Below are 16,647 nucleotides of genomic sequence, written 5' to 3' on the forward strand. Positions count from 1 at the left end.
CAGAATGACGGTGTTACCGTTTGACGGGGAGAGAGCCGTTACAAAATCCACTGCAATGTGGGACCATGGACGTTGTGGAACCGGGAGTGGCCGGAGTAGCCCCATGGGGGGGTCGGTGCGAGGCCTTGTTCCGGGCGCACGTAGTGCAGGCCCGCACATACGTACGGGTCTCCTCCTCGAGGGACGGCCACCAAAAGGTGCGGCGGAGCCAGTCTATAGTCCGCCGGATGCCGGGGTGACCAGAGAGACGCGAGTCGTGGGCCCACCGCAGGACTTGGGAGCGGACGGACGGAGGGACAAACAGACGATTCGGAGGGCCCCCTCCAGGGTCAGGTTGAGCCTGCTGGGCCTCACGTACCACCCTCTCGATCTCCCAGGTGACAGCACCGAGCACGTATGCAGCAGGCAGGATGGTGTCGGGAGTAGAGTTCCCCTCTTCCGGGGCAAACTGACGGGAGAGTGCATCCGGCTTGGTGTTCTTGTGACCTGGCCGATAGGTGATGGTGAACTTGAAGCGGGCGAAGAACAAAGCCCAACGGGCCTGGCGAGAATTGAGGCGTCTCGCCGTGTGGATATACTCCAGATTTCGGTGGTCGGTCCAAACGATGAAGGGGACCACCGATCCCTCCAGCCAGTGCCTCCACTCCTCCAACGCGAACTTGACAGCCAACAGCTCTCGGTTGCCCACGTCATAGTTTCTCTCAGCAGGGGAAAGTCTACGAGAGAAGAAAGCACACGGATGAAGCTTAGAGTCGGAAACTGACCGCTGAGACAGTACGGCTCCGACTCCGGTGTCGGAGGCATCCACCTCGACGACAAACTGCCGTGTCTCGTCTGGGTGGACCAGGATTGGAGCAGAGGCGAACCGCTCCTTGAGAGCAGAAAAAGCCCTGTCGGCCTCTGGGGTCCATGAAAACAACACCTTGGAGGAGGTGAGTCGCGTCAGCGGTTCTGCCGTTCGGCTGTAGTCCCGGATGAACCGTCTGTAGAAGTTCGCGAACCCCAGAAACTGCTGGAGCTTCTTTCGCGAGGTGGGCACCGGCCACTCCGTTACGGCCTTAACCTTCTCGGGGTCTTTTCTCACCTGACCCTCCTCAATGAAGACGCCCAGGAACTGCACAGAGGAGACGTGGAACTCGCACTTCTCAGCCTTAACGAAGAGCTGATTCTCCAACAGTCGTTGCAGCACCTGGCGGACGTGGTTAATGTGCTCCTGGGGATTCGGGGAGAAGATCAGAATGTCGTCAATGTACACAAACACGAAACGGTTGAGGAAGTCACGGAGGACATCATTAACCAGTGCCTGAAAGACGGCAGGGGCATTGGTCAATCCAAACGGCATCACCAGATATTCAAAGTGTCCCAAAGGTGTGTTAAAGGCCGTCTTCCACTCGTCTCCCTCGCGAATTCGGACCAGATGATACGCGTTGCGTAGGTCCAGCTTGGTGAATATCTTAGCTGAGGCTAAGGAGTTGAAAACAGACGAGATGAGTGGCAAAGGATATTTATTATTGATGGTAATTTGATTCAAACCTCTGAAATCGATGCAGGGACGGAGGCTCTTGTCCTTCTTGGAGACGAAGAAGAAACCCGCTCCCACAGGCGAGGATGAGGGACGTATGATTCCTGCGGCGACTGACTCAGTTATATATTTCTCCATAGACTCGCGTTCTGGCCGGGAGAGATTATATAGCCGACTAGTGGGAAGTGGGGCGCCCGGGAGCAGGTCAATAGCACAATCGTAGGGGCGATGAGGGGGGAGTGAAAGAGCCCGCTCCTTGCTGAATGACTCTCCTAAATCCCAATACTCCCGGGGCACGGCGGAGAGGCTAGGACCGGTCTCGGGACTGCTGGGGGGAGGAGCTTGCCGGGGGACCGCAGATCTGAGGCAGCGAGAGTGACAGGTGGAGCTCCAGCCGGTGATCCTACTCCCAGCCCAATCAATTTGTGGATTATGATCAAGCCAGGGAAGTCCCAGGACCAGGGGTGTCTGAGGGGTAGGAAACACGTAGAACCGGGTCTTCTGGCTGTGATTACCGGACACGAGCAGGGAAATAGGCTGAGTCTGGTGTGTTATCTCTGCCAGTGAACTGCCATCCAGTGCGCTCACTAGCTGAGTGCACTCCAACGCCTCCACGGGAATCCCATTACGCCTAACAAACTCAGTGTCCAAAAAGTTCTCTTCAGCCCCTGAATCCATGAGTGCCGACAGGTGCACAGGCCCAGAAGCTAAACTCAGGGTGGCAGGAAACAGTGCACGAGGCTTAGAAGGGGGAATTCTCTCTGCATCGCTCGCCAGCATCCCCACTCTTACTGGCGAGCGCTCTCTTTTGGTCGAACAGGGCAGACGGCCCTGCGGTGTCCCGACTCACCACAGTACAGACAGCCTCCTGAGCGGATGCGTCGCTCTCTCTCCTCCGGAGAGAGATTAGTCCCCCCGAGCTGCATTGGCTCCTCCGGCTCGAAAGGGGGAGGGGCCGAGGTAGGAGAATGGGGGCGTGCAGAGCTGTACCGTCCGGACGGGCTCGGGAACTGAAGGCTGGGACGGAAACCCCACTGACGCACCGGATTGGACGGCCGGAAGTTCCTCTCCCGGCGGCGTTCCCGGATACGGTTATCCATATTGATGACCAGAGTGTAGAGCTCCTCTAAAGACTCTGGCTCCTCCCGGACTGCGAGCTCATCCTTCAACAGCTCCGAAAGGCTGTGGCGATATATCCCCTTAAGCGCCTCCTTGTCCCAACCGGACTCCGTGGCCAGAATCTGGAAGTCCACCGTGTACTCCGCTGCACTGGTGGAACCCTGACGAAGACTGAGCAGGCGCTGAGCAACGTCCCTGGTGTAAACTGGGTGGTCAAATACCCTCCTGAACTCCTCCGCGAAGAGCTCGTAGGGAACCCGGCTTGGGCTGCGCCTGTTGAGCCAAGCCTCCGCCCAGACCAGCGCCTTGCCGCGCAGCAACCCCACCGTAAAGGCCACCCTTGCATTGTCCGAAGCAAATGTGCGGGGCTGCTGGTTAAAAACAAATCCACACTGGAGCATGAACCCTCTACACTCCCCGGACGCTCCATTATAGGGCACCGGTGAGGGGACAAAGGACTCACGGGTGCTGGATGCGTCCTCAGGGACCGGCTCCGAGGGAGGAGAATGGCGTAGCGTGAAGTCCCGCAGCAGGCCTCCTATCTCCGCTACCTGGGCCCCGATAGATCGCTGTGAGTCCGCTAGGTCCCGCAGAACCTGATGGTGTTGCCCGAGGAGCGCGCCCTGGTTGGCCATCGCCCTCTGCAGCTGATCCACAGAAAGAACATCTGCTGCGGCGGCTGGGTCCGACATGGTCAGTCCGTTCTGTTATGTGGTGGTGTAGTAGATGGACCCAAACGCACGCTCACACAGCAGATTAATCCTTCAAGATCTTTATTTTGTATATATATATATATATATATATATATATATATATATATATATATATATATATATATCTGCAGACTTAAACAGACAACAATATCCAAACAGACTACGGCATGTGTCCAGTGGCCAAAGCCTGTCCGTTCTCCCTGAGTCGGGAGGGAAACTCAACCGAGGAAGAATGATGCAGCCTCCGGAGTCGGGAGGGAAACTCAACCTACTCACGGCTGGAAACGGTCCGGGATGAAAACAAGGGATGCCGACCGGTGAACTCCGTGGTACTACTCGGATCGGCCTCTGCGCACAGGTGAATTCCCGGGGATCGACTCTGCGAGGCAGGAGTGCTGCAGACAGCCAGAAAGGTTAGAAATCACTCGTCATGAAAACACGGCTCCAATTCACGGCGACGAGAACCAGACTGGTAACCGTACGGACTGACAACGTGCCGGAGGACAGCTGGGGGTATTTAAGTCAGTCGGCGCTGATCACCGGAATTCCCCACAGCTGAGCCTGGGGAGAGGGGCGTGGTTTGAGATGGAACTCGGGGGTGGAAACTATAGGCTGACACAAAAACAAAACATAAGCACATGGCCTTCAACCAACAACACTGACAGGGGGAAAACCAGAGGAGCACACACTAGGTCAGACCGAGATCCTAACAGCATCAACATTATGCTCTGGAACGTTCCACTACAGCAGCGGTTCCCAAACTTTTTAGGCCGCGCACCCCCTTCTACATCCCGACCGGGTTCGCGCACCCCCCCCCCCCCCTTAATAAAAAAAAAAAAAAAGAAGCAACAGAGCCTTTTAAGCCTTTATAGCCGCATAAGAATCGGACCAATGAGAGAACAGTTTGCTCGCGCGTGGCATTTGTTTACAAGATTTAGTCCGCTGTTAAATGTTGCAGTGTGAACACAAACCGAACAAAGGAGCAACTGCAACAAAGCAAACGAACTGAAGGTGTGAAAACGCCCTGAAACACTGCAACAAAGTTTCAATAACTTTCAGTTACACAAGGCGTCACTTTTAAAGAGCAATACGGATGCGAGCACACACGCACAGGCTCAGAGGCAGATTATCACATTTAATTTACAATTAATGACAGACTAATGTAGCCAGGATGTCTTCGGACAAAGCATCGATGCGGCGCGACACAGTGTTGTTGGACACCGGGATCATGTCCAACTTTTTTGCTTCTTTCTCCCCAATCATACATTCCACCATCTCTCTGGCAGCTGGCAAGCTCACGTCTTCGGCGATTGTGTGCGGTAGCCCCTTTCTCGCTATTCTGTAACCAGATATGAAGCCCGTAGTGCGTCATTTATAGACCCAACACATGAATGAGACTGCAGTTTTTGGCTGTTTTGTAACTCCTCCAATTTCGATATAAACAATGTAAGGGGCTTTTGACTTGCACTGGCATGCTTGGTGTTCAGGTGGCGACGTAAATAAGAGCTTCAGACTGTTAGCCAGAACCTCACTGCACACCACGCACTGTGGCTTTGGGGAATCTGCGTTGCCAATCCAAGTGAAGCCCAGACACAGATACTTTTCATCATATTTCCTCTTTTTTTCCCAGTCTGCGCCGTCTCATCTTCCTCTGACTCTGGCTCGATTTCTTCTCCCGGTCTCTCCCCAACGCACCTCTCCGTTCCCCTCGCCTCCGATTCCTCTCTCTCTCTCTGTCCCTCTCCTCTTTTACGACTGATAGCTTCAGATGTCCCATCTGACAGTTTTTAAATTAAAATTACATTTTTTTTTAAATATTTAATATTATTACACCATCAGACCGCCATTACACTTTTCCTCTCGCGCACCCCCTAGAGGCAGCTCGCGCACCCCCAGGGGTGCGCGCACCCCACTTTGGGAATCCCTGCACTACAGCGTGTGTGGATCAGGATAACAGGAGTTGACAGGAGGATAGCAGGAGTTGATCATTGACAGCTGTTGCTGTAAAACTCAACACTTCTGTCCAGCAGTGGCGGGCCGTGCATTTTATACCTGGGCCTGCACTCATAAAAATGAAGCTCAACACCTACAAATACACTATGAGTGCAGATACATGAATACCCGCATGACGGGCGGCATTAAGAAGAAACATTCCTTTATTAGTCCCACAGTGGGGAAATCATTCTCTGCATTTGACCCATCCCTGTATATATAGGGAGCAGTGGGCTGCCAATGACAGGCGCTCGGGGAGCAGTGAGGGGTACAGTGTCTTGCTCAGGGACACTTCGACACAGGACACGGTGCAGCCGAGGATCGAACCGGTGACCTTTCGGTTGACAGACAACCCTCTCTACCCAGTAAGCCACGGTCGCCCCAAATTAACGAACAATGCATATAGTCAAAATCAATTCAGCTAAAACATGCATTCCGCCACACACTCAAGAGCACGGGCCATTCAAATATTATTCATATCAGAGGGAACAATATTACCCATATCATGAAAACGACACGATAGACAAATTAACAGAGTAGTAACTCCTCCTATCACTCCCTCCAGGAAATACACGACTCCATAGTTCTTGTTACTGATGGATTTATTCGTCTGTCAACACCGAGAGGGAAAATGAGTCCACTTGAAAACACATGAATCTTCAAAGTAGATCACTTAAAAACTTAAACTTAACTTTAACACTTTGCGCAGAGTATATAGACCGCTGCCGCTTGGCGCGTCTTCTTGTTGCTATGCACCGGCTAAATGTGTCCCCCGCGCAAAATATTATGTAACAATAGTTCCTATCACATATAAAGCCAATCGAAAATCCATATTCATAAAAACAAGTTGTACATATAATAATATATAATATAAACAAGCATATTAAATAATGACATAAATAATATTTATGGCAGTTTCTTCTGGGCCCTAGCCCTATTTTTAGGCCTCTGCTCGAAAATTGCATACCCATACTAAAAAGACTGTAAATCTGTAACTACTACAAGGTCTATTTTAATAATTTTGATGCTATGATAAAGGTAACATTTGTGAGATTTGTTCAGATGTGTAAATAGTGTGTATATGTTTATACTGGTTAATAGTAAATGAAGATGGCACACAGCTCAAATTGAAAAGTTTCAGGTTCGCCTGGAAAAAAAAGCACTGTTATTGAAATTATGTCTGAAATAATGCAGCTGAAAGCCTAAACACACTCCCAAATCATAGCACATGTCAGGAGTCCCTAAAACAATTTGGCTTTGATAAAGTGAAGCCAAAGATAGTTAGAAAGGTTTTAATACAGGAAGGTCGAGCAGATTTGTCATTTTGGAACCAGCTGTTCCATTGTACTTTTATATACTATATAACTATATAACTATATATTTCACTTGTTCACTAACACTATTCAATCTATCCAATTACAGCAGTTTGGCATCATTTTGACAACCTCAGCCCTCTCTAAGGCCTCTCTGTGTCTGTGAACCATGCATCCATTCTCGTCTGCCTGTGTGTATGTGGAGGCTATCTCAGCCTATGATTGGCCAATTCCAGACTATGACTATGACTCGTTCGACTCGTCAGAGTTTCAGGAATGCAGGGGTGGTATCGTGGGTTTGATTGACAGAATCGTTAGCCGTAAAAAGAAGAAACGCGCCGTGTGTCGCCCTGCGTAAAAACTGATTGGCCGAAAGTGAATTCCCTTCCCCCACGGTCCCCCAGCCTTGTCTGACTCCCCTTTCTTCAGGAAACAGTTGAAAAAACACAGGAAATACATAGCAACAGTGAATTTAGCCCGCAAAACGGAATATGAATCCTTTTTCTTCATGATTATTCTCAAGGTACGAAGCATTTATGGTTTATTCTGCGGTGGAGCGGCTTGGTTTTGTGGTGCTTGTTGGCTGTATAATTGTAATGGTTTCGCGGAGAGACATTTGGAAGATATCTCTGGATTCTGTGTTGAATGCTCATGCTTTTTGCTATCTCGGTTGTCCGTGTTAGCCGTTAGCCTCTTGTTAGAAGAGCTCTCCGGAGGGCATGGCTTGCCGAGTCATGGCAAAAAATACGTGATATTGTGGTAAATATTCTTGTTGATTTTATTAGTTTGTGTATTATTATGTTTGCAGTGTGTAAAATGGTTTATATAATTATGTTGCCCAGAATCTCTTCGTTAAGTCGGTATATAGCATGTGTGTAGCATTAATTATATTAGTTTCTGAAAAGTGCATTGTGCGATACGCTGTACGCTAAACTTTCTCTGTAGCCCACCAGCTGGGGGGCTCTCGAGCTACTGCAGTTCACTTACCAAAGCTACTGTTCACTATTTAAAGACAAAATCAATCCTCCTTTCTTTGTTAACAAAGAGTTTAATCTCACGGTTGTTCAGTATATCCGTGCGTTTTAGTTCCAGAAAGAAGTCCTTCTCGATTCATGGACGCCAGTGAAGACAGTCGAGCCTCCCCAGTTGTATTTCCTGAATACGTTTGAATGTGTTTGATGGCTGAAAATGTCCGCTCGACAGAGGCAGCAGATATTGGGATTCTCACCGCCCAACATGTCACGCTAGCCAACTGACCAATGACGTATGGCTAGGCCAGCTAGCAGGTCAAAGAATACGCCCAACATGTCAAACTAAAGATCTGATTGGTTGAACACTATGACAATCAACAATATCATCCCCATTCACTTAAACTGCAAAGGGATTCACTTGTGAGTCTGCAGGCCTCGAGCCTCTCTTCTTACCTAGAGACAGAGGTGAAATCTGATTGGATAAAAGCTCTGCTTAAAACAAGCTGCACTGGAAGCAGAGCAACTGAGGAAGACAGTAGCTGTGCAATGATAAAATAAGATAATGGAAAAATATTTTTAGAAATTATAATACATTTAGTGTATTTAAGAAAAAGTATTACATTTTAAAATAGCTATAGCTTTGAGATTCTGTTTAGGCCAGCAGAGAAGGCCTTGCAGGCCCTGACGGCCCACCACTGCTGTCCAGTAATAACAAGTGAATGAGAGAGAGCGTCCACAGGAAGAAGCAAAAGAGCAGGAAGGAGGACAGGGTTTTATTCCGGTAAACACTGTCTCAACTGATGCGCAGTGAGACGGAAGAGGAGAAAAATAGAGGCTGCTGTCAAAGATAATGCCCCCCCGCGCATACTCTTTTCCCCACTCTCTTTCTCTCGATCTGTACAGGCACTGAATAATTTAAAGCTTTACAGTACAGCCGGCGATAAAGTCAACCAAAGCGGCAGAAGCTCTGACTGAGGAGGACGAAGGTGGAAAACATCACTGCTCGATATTCGACTCTCTGTGATAAGCAGGGACATGCGGCGCTCACTGTCTGCACAATGAGGACGATTTACCAGATTACCGCTGCAGATAAAGATGTAATGTTACCTGATTACATCTCAATAACACGTCCTCGTTTGGGGAGGCTGGCGCTTTAGTTTTACTCGAGTCTGCATGTGTGTGTGTGTATGTGTGTGTTCCTGCTGTGTTCCTGCTGTGAAACTTAGCAGAGCTACTACTATATATCAAGGATTAGAGGACTTATGTCTCAACAGGATTTGGAAAAACTTGTCCATGCATTTATCTTCAGCAGACTGGACTACTGTACCGGTGTGTTTACAGGTCTCTATAAAAAGTCTGTCAGAAAGCTGAAGCTGATTCAGAACACTGCAGCTTGAGTCCTCACTAAGACCAGGAGGGTGGCTCACATCACCCCAGTTCTGATGTCTTTGCACTGGCGTCCTGTCCAACAAAGAATTTACTTTAAAATCCTGCTGTTGGTTTACAAAGCACTGAATGGTTTAGAGCCAAAATACATCTCTGATCTGCTGCTACCTTATGAACCATCCCGACCCCTTAGGTCATCTGGGACCGGTCTACTTTCTGTTCCCAGAGTCAGAACTAAACATGGAGAAGCAGCGTTCAGTTTTTCTGCTCCACATATCTGGAACAAAGTCCCAGAAAGCTGCAGGTCTGCTGAGACCCTCAGCTCATTTAAATCAAGATTGAAGACTTTTCTGTTTGCTGCTGCCTTTAATTGAACCACATTCAATTAATATATTAATAAATTTCCTGCATTTCTGCATTTTACTACTGTATTTTATTTCTTACACTGTTCTTAATTGCTGTTAAATCTCCTTTTCTTTTGCCTTATGCTTTGATGCTTTTAATGGTTTTATGTGAAGCACTTTGAATTAAGACCTCAGAGAGGCCGGGTTAGAGTCCCGAGGCGAGGTTGGAGTCCCACGCTAAATAAGACCTCAGAGAGGCCGGGTTAGAGTCCCGAGGCGGGGTTGGAGTCCCACGCTATATAAAAGAACTGCACAATATATCGCCATTTCCTTCGGGACAGAGTTCGTGCAAAGCGTACACTATAAAACGCAGATCGGCAGAGATCTTTTCCAGACGTGGTTTGTGTGCAAGTAGTTGCAGAATTGCGGCAGTGTATGATTGATTGCGTACAGGGTAATGTCTCAGGGAGACATCGATTAAGACCTCAGAGAGGCCGGGTTAGAGTCCCGAGGCGGGGTTGGAGTCCCACGCTATTTTGTGTTTTAATGACTGTTTTTATTGTTTCAATGTATGTTTTAAATCTCCTTTACTTTTGCCTTTATGCTTTTAATAGTTTCATGTGAAGCACTTTGAATTACCTTGTTGTTGAAATGTGCTATACAAATAAACTTGCCTTGCCTTGCCTTGCCTTACTTCCTTATGAGAGCAGTATGATAATGCAAAACACCTTTTAATGCCCCTTGTGGCAAATAATGAGTATGATTTGTGGGAAAGATTTGAAAATATTCAAAAATAAAAGGCACAATGTCACCTTGCCGTTGCATCCATTCATTTTGCAATTATTTGAATCGCCTAATTGTGGCAATGTGACCTTTCCAATTTTTTTCATGATTTGTTGAGATTTAAATATCAGATAAGTCTATGAAGGCAAAACAACGGCTCAATCTAGTTTAATGACTCAGGCCGCAGGAGGATGTAAAAAGGTCATACAAATTACAAACTGTATATCAAAATCATCAAAAACATCATACGTTTCAAAGGGTTATGGCTCATTCTCGAGTCAGCGTTTGCTTGGAAAGATGAACGTTGATTTGCATTTTTTAAACTTAAGAAATGTGCAGTCTCAGAAAGGAGATAATGCAGGGAGGGCCTCGACAAAAAGCCTTGAGTTTGGCGATTTGACTGACGCCATCTTGGTTACTACATTTGGGATGCGGAGGAGTGACGTAGAGATGCTGTATACGGCTCTGGTAGCGGCAGCGACCTGCCAATCACAGTAAGCCCGCCCTACAGCATATGCTGCTTTATGGTCTATTTGACTCTAAATGGACCATAATTTACTCAATGAACATCATGCTGTATTGAAGAAGACTTGAAACTAGACATTGAGACCATAAACTCATGTTTACAATGTTTACTGAGGTAATAAATCAAGTGAGAAATAGGTATCATTTTCCCATAGACTTCGATACAATCAGACCTTTTATTTTGCAACCGGAGGTGTTGCCCCCTGATGGACATTAGAGAGAATGCATTGGCTTCACTGGCAGAACCGTTCTCACTCCCAGCTTGTCAAACTCGACAGCTTGGTCAGTGGCCTTACTTCTCTAACTTCACTTTTGATGGGCTGCCTCTAGTGGCCCTAGCAATTATGACGGGAGTAAAGGAGGATATCAGGAGATGTAATGTAAAGAGCGACAAAGTCCACAATAATGGACGTCAGGGTGGAGAGATAGGTCAAACAAACAGGATTGTCACCAAGGAGACCGCTTTTCTTGTCCCATGTGAAACCAAACTTCAATGTCGACTGTTTAGAATTTCCATCCGTAAGCTAACTTTTGTAATGTACTTAGCTCACGTACGTAACCGAAGTTATGTAACAAACATACATTTTAACCCAAACCACAACCTTTTCCTAAACCTAACCAATTAGTAATGTAACGTACTTAACCTTCGTCACACATTTATGTTATGAACACAAGGTTGAAGTCTATAGGACTACCATGCATGTTGACACAACGGGTCCTGACCAATCTGCCGTATTTGACGGGTTGCATGGAGTGAGAACGAATCGACACGCACTAGTGTACGTGTGTGAGAGAGAGAGTTACTGGAGCGGACTGAGGAGGAAGCAGAGACAGGGAGATGGAGATTAGCGGCGATAGCGGGCTAATGTGTGTTTGACCTCCTGAGTGGCTGTAAGCAGCAGATAAACTAAAGACTCGATTGTCTGTGGACCTCCGCGGACACTCGCTGTAATTAGTTCATCTATCTGAACATGTAAAGACGTACGTTACACGGGCCGCTTCTCTCTGCTCCGGTGACCCTGGGAGTCCAGACTCTTGAGCTTTGACCTCTGCAGACTAAGCTGCTGGACTCTCAGAGAAGTTCATCTGCCTTTTTTTGCCCTCAATTAACATTACAATACATGCAAGCTGCAATAGATGTGAACAGTAGAAGAAACAAATCTAAAGAGCGAGTTTTTGGTTAAAAACTGCAAACTGTTTCATTTTTTTGTTGGAAGACTGAAGCAAAACTTAGCTCAGGAGACAAGTAGGCAAACGCTATCAACACTGAGTCCATAGTGTTCGGAACGCAGGAAGACAGAGTCAAAACTAATCAGGGTTCCCACCTCTAGAAGCTGGCAGGTGCTGTATTGAGTTTGGCAGCCTGAAACGACCCAGAACCAGCGGCAGAGAAACACACCTGGCCGAGGCGAGCACGGCGGGAGCTCCGGGTTCCTTTGTATTCATCGCAAACACATCTCGAGTGCGCCGAAACAAACGGCTCTGACGGCGGTTGCTTTACAAGACTGAATATTTATGAAGAATTAATACTCTCCGGGCTGCAGAGCATCGAAGATATTTATTCATGTTCGATGTTATGAAGTCATTTCTATAGCTATCTAACTTTCTTTACTGGAGATGGACAATATTTTTGCATCTATGTGGGCCCACAACCCAGAAGTTGTCAAATGTATTTTTAGGGCCAGAGCCACCGACAACGTTGGGCCTGCGAAGGCCCTCTTGAAATTGTAATGTTTATTATTATTCTGATTTGCCTTTTTGTGGGGATGGAGCTTGTAGGGGCACTTGGAATTTATGAAAACTCACCATTTTTGCACCCCTCTCAGATCTGAGGTAGAAACTCTGCTGCCCAAATTTGCATGTGTGTGGAAAAAAATGGCTCTCTAGCGCCCCCTACATATCGTACCGGCCACGCCCCTCGGCCAGTATGTCCGATTTACTTGAAATCCGAATCCGCTATATCTAAAAAAAAGCCTCTCAGACCCCTAAGCTCCGCCTGCTTAGATTTTCCACCATGTTGGATTTAGTGTGAAACCCATTTTTGCTATCTCCTCCTACATGCTGGGTCCGATTGCTACCAAATTTTCTGTGGATCATTATTGGATCTACCTCATCTAAAGTTACTCAAAGCTTTCTGATACCTCTTAGCGTTTAGAAGATATGGACCAATACACGTATTAGGGGCGTGGCTAAATATCAATACACATAACTTCTCAACTGTTTGTCCTAAAATTCCAAAACTTGCAGCATATGTGCACATCGCATGCTGTAACATACCCTGATAATTGTTTTGTATTTACCCACTAGGGGGCGCTACAGCAAACCCGCAAAGTTGGCCTTTTTGCTACTTTTTGCAGATTTCAGCCTTCGCATTTTAACGAACTCCTCCTAGAGAATTTCTCCTTTCTCAACTTCTCCTTTGGTCAGGATGTTCTTAAGACCTTTGTGATTAAAAGTTACTCAAATCTCACGCTTTCATCGAAGAACCTTGACGTGGCATGGCGGCCATTTTGCCTCTGTGTTTGAGCACACAGAAAGTAAAATATTATCCAAATGTTGAACCATTTCTGGCAAATAAAAAATACTTTGTTGTGTGTAAATAATGACTTAGTCCAGATGGTCGACTGTTTACTAAATGATCTGTTGTTGAGGGATCAATATTTAACATCCACGTGTGTGTGCTTCCTGCATTTGGTTTCCAATCTAAATTCACCTAAGCTGACAACAATATTTAGGGTATAAGCAACTACAACTCTGTCAAAGGTTCTGCTGACCGTGATCACCAGTCTCAGTCACAGACCTTATTTCAGGCCCACTCATGCCTGGAGGCAATCCCTATGCTGTCAATCAGATTAATAGTCAGTTAAAACGTATTGTCATAGGCGGCGGAATAAGGGGGGACTTTTTGTCCATCCACTTTCAAGTGTTATGGTAATAAAGTTGTAACGTCTAACCAAGGTATTACGGTCGTAGAACATTGGTTTAAGCCCATTGTGTCTTACATGTTGGACCTTCATCCAATCTTATTAAAACATTTTATACCCAATTTCAAATGAAGTCAGAGTGATCTCACATTCAGGCCAACATCAAGCCGGCCACAATGCCATGATGAACCGAAAATATTATTTTGCATTTCAGAAATGGGTGGCGGTCTGCGCAGGGCTGTCCTCACTGGTCAGGGGTCTGCGGCGGTGTCGTCAAACACGGACCCCGTCTCGTTTACCATGCTTTGTGGGTGTGACTAATTGCCGTGTGACCACCATTCATATATGCACGTTTCCTCACTCGTAAATCATCCGAAAAGTTAGTCCTCATCTTTTGTGCACTTTCCTACGAAAGCCACCAACACGTATGAATTTCCGATCGTTGCATGTTTAAAAAATCCCCAAAGAATCTTCAGAGGAAACAAAACTTTTTGGTTCGGTTTAGGACAAGATCGTGAGATACTTAGTTAGGCTTAGGCAACAAAACGACTTGGTTAGGTTTAGAAAAAGATCGTCTTTTGGGTTAAAATAGCCACCGAAGTGTCATTAATGAAGTACACAAGTTACCTGACAAGTAAATAAATGTTCACTTCTCATTTCACATGGAGAACAAACAGCTGTCTCCTGGCTGAAAGACGCTTGTCGTTGGTCCCATCCACCTCCCCTCCTGCCTGCCCTGTGTGTGCGTTTGCGGTCTTTATACTTCCTCATACTTTCTCATAATATACAAAATGATTTTGTGGGTTACATACAAATTACAGCGAATTGTTTTTCGTAGGTATAGCTACAAACGCTGAACACAACCAATGTGTCCATGATTACATTTTTCATAGAGCACAACATTTAGGATACCCTAGAGGTTCAAGGTCCACCCACCACAAACTCACAAAATCCTGTGGAAGACACTGTATTACGTCGTCCAAATCCCTTCCCCCAAAATTAAAACTCATCAGGCCCCGCAACTTTACTAGTGGGTTCACGCTAAATGCTCCCATAATGTTGTTTTTGGCCGCAGCAGGCCGCTACTTGTGTCATAAAGACACTAAAAACACAGTGTCGTCAGTGACCAACTGGTTAACAATGCGGATTATTTTCTGCAGCAGTTAAACAGCGAGATAGCCGGAGAGTCATCAGGAGTAATTTCAGAACTGCTTTTTTGTTCTGTGCACAACCTCCATGATGTGCCTCCTCTTTGAGTACAAAGCAGCATCATGTGGGTAGGTGAGGGTGGACAGCGCGGTCAAGCCGCTCAAATTATGAGCTGACATGGTCCTTCTGGGAGATAAGTATAGAATATGCCACGGGGCAACTCACCACATTTCTGTTTCTTCCTGCTGTTGAGGAAAGCTGACGGTGTGTTGTTTCTGTAAACACTACCGACGCTACGCGGACTAATGCTGCTGAATAAGATTACACACGGCTCACTCGCCTTCCTTCTCTTTCCTCTGACAAGAACTGAAAAAGCTTGCGGAACTTCAAAATGTCCACACTAGTCATTATTGTGAATTCCCATTTTCCAGCCAACTGCTGAGAAATGATAATAATCCTCCGTGTTGGCTTTGCAGAAATGTCTTCATCCAGCATCTTAAGCATGCCGTAAGCAAAGAATACAGGAGCATGTAAAGTGTATATTTACAGAAGAGCCGAGTGAGCAGTTAAAATGATTTAAATCACAGGACTGAATATCAACCATGTCCTTCCAGAGGAACACAATCACAATTTGGTCCCCTTTAATAATTGAATTAGCAATTTCTATGTAAGAGGACAAACTGGCAGAGCTGATACATTGTACATGAGCTCCCTTACGTCTGCTTAATTGATCCCCAATTAGCCATTAATTATTTGATTACCTCATTTAGTCTGCGTGTCATTGGTTTGTATGTCAGCTCAGTCGGTGACAAGTTCGCTCTAATTAAAGACCAGGACACTATGAGCAGCCTTGGAGAAGCAATTTACAGGCAGGGGAAGAGCTATAGATATTCATGAGATTGTTTTAATTTGTAATAAAGAGGGAAATTACCAGCAGTGTTGAGAATATGAGCCTTGCTGTTGCAAGTAATGCGACGCTGCTTCTCCGTACGTCCGCGCTCTTGCTAGCGGCTGGACAGGATGTGTCCATCTGCCTCAAATGGCCATTACGACGGAATAATGTGCTGCCACGGTACTCATGATTAAAGTCGTGTGGGTGACCATACAGGGGGTGATTTCAGTCGTTCTCCAGAAAGTTATGTACTGCCCGCCTTGTTCAAAGTGAAGGCGTGAGATGGAAATAAAAGGGAAAAGATACATGTTGATCAGGTAGAATTTTCTTTTAAGCAGCACAGTTTATCGCACAGGTGTACTTAGAATAAATGATAACTGACAGTTCCGAAATTGAACTCCTCAGGTTGCATCCTACTTCAGAGGAAAATCTTGCAATTTTAACAGTTTAACACACAAATAGATGTCAAAACACAGTCAATGCAGTGTCTACCTGGCATCCTTTCCACTCCGGTTGAGCTCAATAGTTCAGTTCAATTGCATCATCTTCAGAGCTGCAAACATTAGTCAATCGACAAAGTCGACATTTTAACAATATTTTAAGCAGAAATGTAAAACACCTTCTAGTTCAAGCTTCTCTGTCGTGAGGATTACCTGTTTTTCTTTGTCTTAGGCATTCATACATTTTGTAAATAATATCGATTTTAGGCCCTGGGTCCGGATCCAGACCCAGACGCCGGTGTATCGGGACCCAGGACCTAAAATCGATTTTATTTTGACAGAGCACTTCTATTTTAACTGGCGCAGCTTTTTCAGCCTTTACGGCACTTGTTCAGCGGTGCAGGAAACACACCGACCAATGCGTCGTAAATCACATCACATGATGCAGCTCAGCCAATCAAATATGGGCATTCTGACAAGTTTCCTGACTCGAGTGATATGCACACACACCGGGGGAGAGATGAGGAAAGAGAAGGAAGAGCAGGAGAATAATACATGAGTCAGAGAAGTTATT

Source organism: Melanostigma gelatinosum (genome assembly GCF_949748355.1).
Source record: "Melanostigma gelatinosum genome assembly, chromosome: 10".
Classification (NCBI taxonomy): domain Eukaryota; kingdom Metazoa; phylum Chordata; class Actinopteri; order Perciformes; family Zoarcidae; genus Melanostigma; species Melanostigma gelatinosum.